Consider the following 12519-nt stretch of genomic DNA (forward strand, 5'->3'; position numbering starts at 1 on the left):
GGAGCGGGGCGAGGATGGGGGCGGGCGAAGTCCGCGCGCGGCAGGACGTGGGCGGGGATCGGAAAAGCGCCTGTGGATTACCTAAAAGGCGTGAAATGCGTGTTCTGCAGATTATTGTGCCCTTTTATTCTTCTCTGTTCTCGCTTTCCACGAACCAAAAAAAAAGAAGAAAAGGGGAAGAGTAAAGGATATCATATAATTATAGTAAACATTTCAAAAAGTCAGTAATGAAAATCGTAGGGGGTGCTAAAACTTACCAGGCTATCGAAAAACATTGTCTTTGCTTTGGGCTTTTTCATGTGCCAATCAGACTCTGTAATTGGCCGATAAATTTTTAAATGGGGAGACTTTTTTTTTATTTAAATAATTATCCTGGCTTTGTAGACAAGATCTTTCGAAATGCATGACCTTGGGTGAATATCAGAAACAACATTACTTCTAAAAGAGGGGATCTTGGTATTGAACAGTTTGTGAGTTACAGAAATAAATCAATAAGATACAGATCCTCCTTAATTGCCCAAGCAACTTAACATTTCTAAGAGAACCTTCAGACAACTCACCTTAGAAGCAACATCGTTGGTGAAATTACTAAACCTAAAATAATAACTACATGGCTCAGTTATTTTTAAGTCCTGGAAGATGATAAAAAATCAGAGCAGAAGTTCTGGCTAGACTTGTTTCTTTCAACATTCGCATTAGCACCTTGATTCTCTGTGTGATTCGCGAAAGGGGAATAGGCTTAGCCATTAACCATGTTCCACTTCTGTGCCTTTCTTTTTTTTTACCCTTTCACATTTTACCCTACTGTTCTCAGAATTGAGGCTAACGTTGGCATGAGCTTCATTTCTTGATTCCTTCAGCTTTAAGACACCAGGCAAGTGGAAGGAAATCATGGATGTAACACAAAGATAAAATTTCTTTGCAATTGAAATTTTCTGAGACCTGTGTTAACAGTAAGAGTGGGGATGCTACCAGAGAGTACGCTCCATATGGGTAGGGAATTATTTTGTTCACTAGATACTTAGGAGCTTAGAACAGTGACTAGATAAATGCATGACAATAAGGAAAGGCACTTGATAACATTTCTTAAGGTATAAGGGAGTCAACAAGCCTGATTATAATCTTCCACTAAAAAGCAAATTTGATAGATAACTACAATTTTAAGTCAACACAACTACAAATACTCTCATTTTCAAATTCAGCTTCTATGTTAATCTTGCTCTAAGAATTATAATGATAATGTCAAAGCCTTGTCTCTTCTGCAACACATGTTACCTATTAACTTATCTAGAACTTATTGTGTCCAGCTACTATGTGCACTGTTCTAAGTTCTTTATATATTATCTAACCTACTTCTAACACAAATATTTTAAAATGTCAACCCAAGAAGGAGCTCTTGAAGAGGTAAAAACATCTACTAGAGAAAGCCCAATACAGAAGAAATTATGTTTGAATAATGCCCATTGGGTCTCTGAATCCTTAGCTGAGCATACCTTCTAGTTAAGGAACCCTAGGGCCAAAGAAAAAGTGCTCTTGAGTCTGGAGCTCTAAGGCGCACCTCATAAAGTTTGACATTTCTTTTATTCAATCTTTAAAATTCACCATAGGTGGTAGATTAATAAGCAGGTAATGACTGGGATAGGGCACAAGGGGGCATTCTGGGTGCTAGAAATGTTCTATACTTGATCTGGGTGTTGTATGTACACATTCGTAAAACTCCACCCACTGAGGTATACACTTAAGATTTGTGCATTTTACAAAAGTTATACTTTAAAATAAAAAAAAAAAATTAATGACCAGACCCTTTCTTTGAGGATATCATTCTCTTCAAGAGCTTTATGTGTGTGGCGGGGTCAAAATATTAAAACACAAAAGCCTTTTTCCCTCTCCAAAAGAATTTTGCATTCTAGCCCATAATGTACTAGTACTCATTTTAATATAAATTGTTATTTTTTCCAGATGGTCAAATAAGAATAATCCCAGAAAGATGTAACCTGCTCACCCCATGTTGTAGAAACATTTGGCCTCATTGTGGTACTCATGAGCCAGTTTGGAAAATAGCGAAGAGGAGTCTCAGACAATCTCTAGGGTCTGGAGACAAGCTCTTAGGGAGTTTGACAGATGAACAATAACCAGATGTTTGCAAATCAAGTTAAAACTTCTTTTCTTGCCTTCAAAGTACTTAAATGTAAACTTAAAAATAACTTAAACTTTTCCCTGGAATGATCATGGTCATATCTGAAGATTAAGTTCGCAGACAGTTCAGTGGTTATAAACAGCAGAAAAAGGAATGCTCATCTTTTCTTTTTATTACACTATTATTTGGTAAAGGGAGGTACCTAATTTCAATAATAATTTACCTGGAATCCCATCCCCCTATGTTGCTGAAGTCCCCCCAGCCTGCTTCTCCCACACAGAGAGCTCTGGTTAGACTTCAAAGTCAGAGCAGAAGTGATAGAAACAGACTGGTCTTTGATGCCTAAGAACATCATTTGATGCGAATGCAAAGCATCTGTACTTCTCAAACCTTTCATGTTATCTCACATTGCTAACAACAAAAGCTAAAAAGTTTGAGGTGACATACATTACACATATTAAAATATTTGGAACCAGAAACTTTTCATTTCTTTTTCTATTAGATATAGCTTCTTTTACTTTGCAAACCACACTAGATAGTAAATTACTCCTGGCACGCAGCCTTGTCAGCTTGCCAAATTTCAACTGGAGCAAGTTTTTACAGCCGGACTAATAAGCCCTGAAAATTAGGAGGTAAGTATAATGAAAATAATGACATGGGCTTTAACTGCAGGAGCATAGAATGACAATGTGAGATTCTAATAGAGTCTACTTTAAAAGTGTTTTTTATTCTAATGAAATCTTTAAGAACTCTTTTAGGTTATTCCAGTTTAAACACATATAAATGGAAAGAGTTTCTTTTAATTGGTAAAAAGCATTTTTGTGGTTTTTTCCTGTGGCTTAGTTATTGCTTTTTGCAAACAAACAAAAAACAGAAAAAGAAAAAGAAAACCGAGAATATGGTAGTTTGGGGATAACAACCTACTATTAAAACAAACTGACATCTTGAAAAAACATGTTCTGAAATGATTGGCTTCCAGGATGGGGCCTGGCAATTGTTTGTGTATGAATACATTCATCAAAGCCATAGCTGATTAGGTACATCAACTTTTTTTCCAGTTTGCCTCCAATCCAGATAGAAACCCAATCCCTGCTTAAGTATCTTTCAGGTCTTCATTGAACAAAGCTTCAAAAATTTGAAAATGACTATCACATTTAATTTTCATCACTGAAACCGGTAGTACCTGTTGTGAGGGAGTACCCTTTTCTCTAAATTTAATTCTCACACCACTCCCATTCACAATTTACAAGTGACAAGGAAAATTCTTCCCCTTCTCATTCTGCCCTCCAATTAGACCTGGACTGATTAGCCTCAGCACCACATGCTCAGTCCAAAATTATTTAAGCAAAAAAGAAGTTTGGAGGTGTGTGTGTGTGTGTGTGTGTGTGTGTGTATACGTGTGCGTACGCAGACTTAACTATACAAAAATAATATGGCCTTGCTCCAGAAATGCCAGCTTTCATTTGTTCCCCAACCATTCCATGCTATTTTACTCACACTAGTTTCTGTGCCTGGAATGTCTTCTGTCCCCTTATTCCTTTGGTAAGTTTAGTTTGAAAACGGGGGGGGGGGGGGGGGGAGAGGAAGCCTGACCTTAACACCCACTATCACCACCAATTCGTGTACTTATATGCATTTATATAAAGGGTTTAGTCTTCAAATCCCTTTTTTACCCCTCTCACTAATTGTCTGACTTTCTAGGCGATCTTATCCAGGCCCATAACATCAAATGGCATCTGTCAGTACTGTCCAAAAGAACTTCCTGTGATGATGGAATGTTCTATATCTTCACTGTCCAATACAGTAGCCCCAAGCCCCAAGTGGCTATTCAGTACTTGCAATGTAGCTAAAACAAGTAAAAAATTAATTTTTAATTTAATTTAAGTGATTTAAATTTAAATTGCCACGTGTAGCTAGTGGCTGCCACATTGGATAGTGCAGATCTAAATGACTTCCAAATTTACAGCACCAATCCATAACTGTCCCCTAAACTCCAGACTCATGCCCGTATATCCAGTTGCCTATTCAACACCTCCACCTAGAACTCATACAGGCATGTCAAATTAGTATGTCCAAAATTGAGCTGCTGATGTTCTCCCTCAAAATCTGCTCTTGCTATAATCTTCTCCCTCTTGGTTGATGGTAATTTTATCCTTCCAGTTTCTCAGGCCAAAAGCTGGGGAGTTGTCTCTGACTCCATATCTAATTCATCAGCAATCCTCTCTGTTCTACGAAATATAGACAGAATATGACCTCTCCCCATCATTGCTACGCTATCATACTTGTGCAAGCCACCATTATTTCTCACCTGAATTATTGCTATAGATTCCATCTGGTCTCCCTGCTTTCACCCTGGCCTTCTTCAGTCTATTCTTAGCAGGTATCTATTCTTAACATCAGCCAAAATTAGTTTGTTAAAATATAAGTCAGACCACATAACAGCTCTGCTCAAAGCCCTACATTGGCTTCTTAACTAGGAGTAAAAACTAAAATCTTTCAGTTGCCTACAAAGTCCCATACGATCTGGTGCCCTGCTACTTCCTTTCCTCTCTCTCTAGTTTTCTCTGTTCTAGATATATTGAGATCCATGGTACCCCCTTAACTCGGTAAATGCAAGGCCTTTGAACTGGCTATTCTCTCTCCCTGTAATTCTCTTCTCCATATAAATTCATGGGTCATTCCCTCACCTCTTTCAGATCTTTCTCAAATGTCACTCTCATATTTAAAATTGTAGCCCCTACCCTTGATAATCTTTATTCTACATTCTTGCTTTTTTCCTCCATATCACTGATCACCATCCAACATATTATAGTAGTGTTTATTATTTGTATTTCCTCACTCATGCACTGAATCATAAGCTCCACTGAGCTGAAATTATTTGTTGCTCAACCTCCAGAGTTAGGCACATAGCAAGTGCTCATTACATATTTGTTGAGTAAAAGAATGAATATTTGTATAGTTGTACTACTTAGTTTGTATTGTAACATTTCTTTAATCTATATGCCTACCCTTCAAGATACTGTGACTTTCATGAGAGAGAGAAACCTAACATTTTATTTATCTTTTAGGTCTCTAGAACCTAGCATTAAAAAACATTAAATACTCAATAAAAATTCACTAAAAAGAAACAACTCCACATAATACATACCACCTGTTATAAGAGTCACAGTGTTTAATATGTTCAAAACGCTTTCTAAAGAAAACTGATCTACCCACAGCTACTTTTTTCTTACCACCAGACCCTGGGCAACTGACACTACTGATCAGACCACGAGTAAGATCCTGACTCAAAGATAACCAATCCATTGGCTGCCCAAAAACCTATAATATACCCTGGCATAAGAAGATGAACTGAAATAACTTTCCCCCTTTGGACTCTGAAGAAGGAAAAACATAATTACATGAGGGAAACATGTGAATTAAAACCAAAGAGAATCCATGAGTTAGAGGGGCTTGACAAGCCTAAGTGTAAGGAAGCAGAAACTATGAGTAAGTAGAAACTAGGAAATATAGAAAAGGTATACAGAGTAAAGGGGTTGGGGGAGCAACATAATACCTAAAAGAAAATGGGGAGTCACTGAATCACATTCATAAGACCACCCTGGAATGAAGATCCACAAATCCTGGGCAATTGAAATCCCATTTTGGACTGTTTTGAATCCAGTTATCTTGAAGTTCTGTGCCCCTTCTTGCTGTATCAGTTTACAAAAATGCCTAATTGCATGAGATGCCTTAAGATATTGTCTCTGTTCTTTACGATCCTTAGTCCTAACTAAAATACCATTCTTGGTTCATATAATTGTTATCACATGTAGAAGAGGGCGGGCATTGCATTTTCATATTTTCTAACAAATGAAACATTTGAGATTTTTTCAAAGCCATAGGCCATTGACACTTGGAGCTTTGAACATTTATTAGGAAGCACAGAGAGGAATGTCCACTTTTGAACCATTTGATTTCTCTTAAAGTCACACTCCTAGAGTGTGAAGCTAGAATCCACTTACAGTGTGAATGCACCTTGCTTAAACAAATTTGAAACTCTGGATTTACAGCAATAGATAATTTGGTCACTTTTAACAATCTCTATTTTATTACAAAAGTAATATACTGTTAGAAATTCAAATCCCATATTCTTTTAAATAGTGAGGATTTATGAATCACAAGAGAGCCACAAAACTAAAGTTCCCCTGCTACATTTCAATGAATAACATAGGCTTGGGTAAACACAAAGCAGCTAAGGAAAAGAGCTTTCTGCTTCAAAGTCTTAGTTACAGTCTTTCTCTCTTTTCTTCTCCATTGGTAGCCTTCCCCTGTGGGTCCCCTATAGCTGCCACTAACACAGAGATAGCCAGCAAGTTTTAAATGCACTTGTTCCTTTGCTTGAAGGACAGTGGAACATAATGATTAAGGACACCAGTTTTATTTTGAGCACATTTTGGCAGTATCTACCAACATTTTAAACATACATGTCTAAAGGCCCAGAATTGCAACATATACAAATCTACCCTACAGGCACGCTAGCAAAAGTGCACAAACATATATGCATAAGGATGGTCACTGAAGCAATGTTCATAATAGCAAAACATTGGAAAGATTCTAAATTGTCTATCAGTGAAGTGGTATAATATGCAACTATTAAAGAAAATGAAAGTGTGTATGGAAATATGCTGATTATATGTTGTAAAATCTAAAAAAGGCAAATTGCAGAACAGTAGTTATTGTCTAATATATTTTAAATGTTTGTGTATTATGAGCAAAAAAAGAAAAAAAGCTTGGAGGATTGCCCACCCAACCATTCATTCACACATTGAGAAGTGGAATAGGGATTTTATACCTTGCTATATTGTTGAATAACACAAGCATAGTATTTTTGTAATTTCTACTTAAATAAAACATTTTAATAGAGAGAAAAAAATGAAAGAAGTTGCTTCAGAATTGAGTTCTGGTTCAAATCCCAACTGCATCATCTTTTTAGGATTGTTTGAGAGATTAAAATCACTTTATCTTAACTTCAAATCCACACCTCACAGCCTACTGGAAACACCTCAGCTTTTATTTTATAAAATTGTTGTTTTTAAATACCAGAGAAGATTCTGCCTTAAGGGACTCATGATCTGCCTTTCATGAGAAGAACACTTTTTGTAAAGTGAATAATTTCACTCCTTAACTTATCTGTTCGCTAATAAGATCCCATGATAAATAGGCCATATTCTGTCTCTTTCACAAATTCTGCTCCCTTTTCTCCCCATCTCACCCGAAGCCTCCATAACCTGGGAGCTGTCCAGGTACAAATTAACATTTAAAAAGCCCTCAAGTTGTTCACACAAGCAGCTCTATTATTGCTCTCTCCTTTACAGCTTTGGTATGCTCAAAAACCCACATTCAAATTGGATCACATCCACTCCAGCCCTTCAGTACTCAGGTATTGTAGATGAGAGGCCGCTTTTGGCTACAAACCCCTTTATTCATCCTAAAATAACTTCATTCATAAGGTTCATTGAACAACTAGTTTGTGCCCATCACAGGCTATGACAAAATACTTTTTACCTACCTTGTCACTAATCCTTACAGCAACTCTGTGGATGGGTGAAGCTTCATTTAACAGATGAGCAATCTGAGATTCCAAAGGATGACTTGCCCGAGATCACACAGCTAGTGAGCGGGGGAGCCTGCTGGGAAATTTAAGCTTTGGGGTTACAAAAGGTTCTTTTTATATTTTAAATTAACTAGTTTAAAAAGCCAAATAGTACTCTAAAACTTGAAAGACAGCACTCCACACTATCCAACCCGTCCCCTCTCTCCTATTATAACTCTCCTTTTCAACCACGGGGAACTTTTTAAGCTGTAGCTACTGTTTTACCGCCATATTTCTAAATAACAGGTCCGACCAGTGTGTTGCACAAATTTAACCATGACAAAAACAAAACGCCACTCTACCGTCAACTCCCTATATTCCTTTCTACTCCGTTCACCGGGTCACCCTTCCTGCCCAGGTGGAAAACTCGGTCGAGTGCCCTCTCTTTGCTCACTCTTCGTCATGCTGCGATAACTAGCCTGACAGGGCTGAGAGAGCACCAGGCTGGGACCCCGGACCCCGCCTGGCCAGCGCCCTCGCGGTCTGGAGGTTGGGGTCCAGGCTACGGTCAGGGTCTGAGAGTGAGGATTCGGGGGCCAGGGGTCGGGGTCGCAGGCAAGGGTCAGAGTCAGAGGGAGAAGGCCGTGTCGCGGGGCGAGGGTTGAGGTCCCGGGCGAGGTTCGGGGTCACAGGCAAAGTTCAGAGTTGGGGTGGGAGCGAGGGTCAGGGTCGGGAACGAGGATTGGGGAAGAAGGTTGAGGTCGGGACAAAGGTCAGAGCCTGGGATCCAGGGCCGGGGTCTGAGGCGGGGGCCCGGGTCGGGGATTGAGGGCCGGGGTCCGGGTGGCGGTGAGGGGAGTGAGGGGGAGCGTCAGGCGGGTTTAGCCGAGCGGCGGGGGTTCTGGGGCCGGCAGAGGACGCCCCAAGACCGGGCTACCGCGGCTCCTGCGGAGAGGGCGTTGACCTCCCCTCAAGCCTCGTGCCAGCGGCAGATGGGCGCCTGCAGCCCCAGCCCAACTCGACAGCCTTTTGCCCCAAGCAAGGCGTCCGCCTCCCCAGCACGTATTCCCTGTGGGAGGCAGACCCGGCGCCAGGGCTTCGGGTTTCCCGGCTCCCGCAACGAGGTCGGAAGGCTGGGGGTTGAGGGTAGCGCACCCTGCCTCTTCCTCTTAAGGAAGGGGACACAATACCGCAAGCTTGTTCCAAGGAGACCGCTCCACCAATCCCCTCCAATTTTCCCTTCTGACCCCCTTTTTTGTCCTTTATCAAACCGAGAGTGTCCAAGACTTGAGCAGTTTCTGAAGGAAATTTTCTTTGTTTAAGAGGGTGCGTGTATCTGTTTCCTACTAAGTGTAATATCCTATTGGCCTTTCATCAACTCTGTCCCCTCCCCTACACGTTCATTGTAGACAGTAGAAAAAAGAGACAACATCTTCCCCATCTTCCTTCAAACTGTCATCACAACTGTCATCCATTTTTTATTTACGTTATAAATTTGAAAATACTTTTCACAGTAGCTCTGTGTAATATGCTATGATCATATTTCCTTTCTTATCAGACTTTATTCTTTTTCCCTGGGTTAATTATTGTCTTAATTCTTTATTAAGCATTCTGTGTACCCATCATTTTCCCCCCAAATGTTCTGCCAAAACTGTAAACCCCCGTTCATTCAAACACATCAGGTAACACATCTGTTATTTTTTTCTCAGAAATATTCCTCCCACTCCAATCTTAACTGTTGCTCACTAAACCAACTGCACAGGTGTTGTTCTGGGATTTCCCTTCATCATTATCATCCCGGGATTTTTCCTTACTTCTTTGTGTGGGTCCCCTGTGTCCTGGATTCCCTATATTGTTTTTCTTCCTCATTTTGGTACAGCACATCTTCCAGTAGCTTCCTGAGAAAGGGTGTAAAGTAGGTAAATTTTTCTTGAGATCTTGCATGTCTGAAAATATCTTTATTTGACCTCATTTGACCGATGTGATCATGTGTTTGGGTTTGTAATTTCAGGTTGGAAATCATCTTCAGCAATATTATTGCTGAGAAGTCTAATGAAATTCTTACTTTTACACATAACCCATATACTTTTGTGTATTATCACATATTTATTATTGTTTCCGGAAGCTTGGTTATCGTCTTTGATGCTTTGAAAATGCACAATAATATGCCTCGATGTGCATGTTTTCATTCATTGTGCTGGACATGTAAGGTCCTTTCAATTTAGAAATTCTTTCCTGTCAGTTCTAGAATATTTCTTGCATTACTTTTTTTTCCCTTGCATTACTCCTTAGATATCTCCCCTCCACACGCAAATACTCTGCCCCACTCCATCTCCATTCATTTTCTCTGTTTTTACTTTCTCAAATTCTTGTTATTTATATGATGAAATCTCCAAATAATTATGTCTCTCATCTTTTCTCTTCTACTTGTTGTCTCTTTTTTCTACTGTCTACAAATTTCCTCAACTCTATTTACCAGACTTTTCATCGCCCCTTTGTCAATTTGCATTCTAAATAATGGTGTGCTAGTCAGTGTCTAACAACCAACTCTCCAAAGAGGGGGGACTTTGATTAGTAGTGTTTGCCCATTTTCATAGTGTAAATATTTCCACGATGACTGATTGCAAGCTACCAACATTACGTCACTGAATAGAGAGTCAGGAAGAGATGTACAGTAGTATATGCTAGTATTTCTACCATATAAATGTGATAAATAATCTCAAGATCATAAATAATAAAATATAGGAAAATGATTTGGAAGTGATTAGTTTTGAGTATTACTTTTGTTTTTATTGTAACATTTAACTGTAACTTTATATAATCTATTTTTGAATAATGACTGTTTAATAATGGCTTGCAAAATTCCTGAAAATTCAACAGTTGGCTCTTACAAGTTGGTATGAGCAAACTCTTGCAAACTACTGCTTCAAAATAAAAAATCACGGTCTCTGATATAATAAAATTAAATCAGAATAATCTTCCAAATGCAGTTCTAATCACAGTCATTCCCCTGAGTGACACTCTTTATTATTTCTCTGACTACTGAAAACCTCAAAGTCCAGCCTCAATTCACATTCCACCTTTCCTATTTGTTTATCAAATGAATATTGTTCAGGTCTTAAATAAGAGGCTGAGGATACAAGGATAAATAATATATATTTCCTTTCTATGAGGTATTCACAGAGTAGTAGGAGAAGCACAAATTTAAATACGTTCTATTGAATGTGATAAGTACCGTAAAAGAAAGAATGCACTACAGAAAGGCCTAGCAAATTACTAATTCAGCCTAAGGGAATCTGCCAAGGAAAAACTCAGCATGTCTTTCCTTGTCTTTTAGGTCTACTAGTAGGTTGGGGTTTTTGTTTTATTAAGCATTATATGCTTTTCTCATCACGAGCCCTAAAGGTAAAGTGTAGTGTTCATTTTGAAGACTTTCAGTCTTTTTTTTTTTTTTTTTTTTTAAGCTACAAGTGATATTTTCAGAATAAACTGCTGGTTCATTCAGTTAAGTGCAAAAAACTTATTTTGTTTTTTATTATCATTTTTATGCCTACAACACCTGGTCTTCCTAGGTGGTCTCCCATCCAAGTACTAACCAGGCCCAACACTGCTTAGCTTCCAAGATCAGACATCAAGCTTGGTCAGGGTGGCATGGCAATAGACCATGGACTGTGGCTCCACTGGGGAGTGGATTCAGGACCTTCTGCATGTAAAGCAGATGTGTTAAAAAAAAATTTTTAGACTGAACAAATAAAGGATTTCTTTAAGCTATTAGTGTAGGGAAAGGTAGGAATATTAAAACATGTACTGCTAAGTTTCTGGAGTATATTTACAGTATGAATAGAAGAAATGTCATGGAAATAATGTGAAACATAAATAGAAGTAATAGAATATATGACAGTGGATAAAATACATTTGAAAGTTGTAACTGAGCCCATGAGCTTCACAGAAATCATATTTCATAGGATTAACAATCATCTTATCAGAGGATCGCAAAGATTTTTCTGACCCAAAATATTTGAGGCTATAATCCTATTCCAGACTGAGAATTAACTGGTCTAGTAAAATCTTCTAAATGTGTAAAGAAATAGGCCCAGAAAGCTGAAGCGACTTTGCTAAGGCTAGGTGTCTTGGCTCCCACTTCAGTGTATCTTTTCTTCTAAATACTTTAAATATTTACCTAGAGGGAAGCTCTGATGTCCACTAAGCAGCACTAAAGCAACTTTATGTTGATATGCTCATTCCTTTGTTAATTAGTTTTACAAACATTTATTGAATGCCTATTCTATGATAGGCTTTAGAGATACACAGATGAATTAGACGTTAGCTAATAGGGTAGACGGCACATGCACTACGGGTAATTTATTCTGTCTGGGAAGATTGGGGGATATTTTCATGTCAGAGATAACATCGGAGTTAAAATGATGAATGTGTAAAACTTTGATGAGGGAATGGGGGAAGACATTCTAAGCCTACTAAGAAAGCGTTCATGGAATAATGCTGAAATTAATATGACTGGAAAGCAAGTAGGATGGCCAGGAAATAGAAAAACATCAAATAAGAAGGTAGGAAGGACTCTGCTTTTGCAAGGCCTTTATGTGAGAATTAGGGCTATTTATTAACTTTGCAAGGGGGTCTATCACAATGTTATTTGAAGCAGGAGTCAGTAGCTTAGATACTTGAAAAATCTTCAAGATCATGGCTTTCCAAACTTCTTGTTATATGCTATCTTTCTCTCTGAAATACTTCTGAATTCACAATGTCAAGAAACATTTAGTCCAGAATAAAAACAAGTTCCCCAACTCTG

Source organism: Pteropus vampyrus, unplaced genomic scaffold, assembly GCF_000151845.1.
Source record: "Pteropus vampyrus isolate Shadow unplaced genomic scaffold, Pvam_2.0 Scaffold50, whole genome shotgun sequence".
In the NCBI taxonomy this organism is placed as follows: Eukaryota; Metazoa; Chordata; class Mammalia; order Chiroptera; family Pteropodidae; genus Pteropus; species Pteropus vampyrus.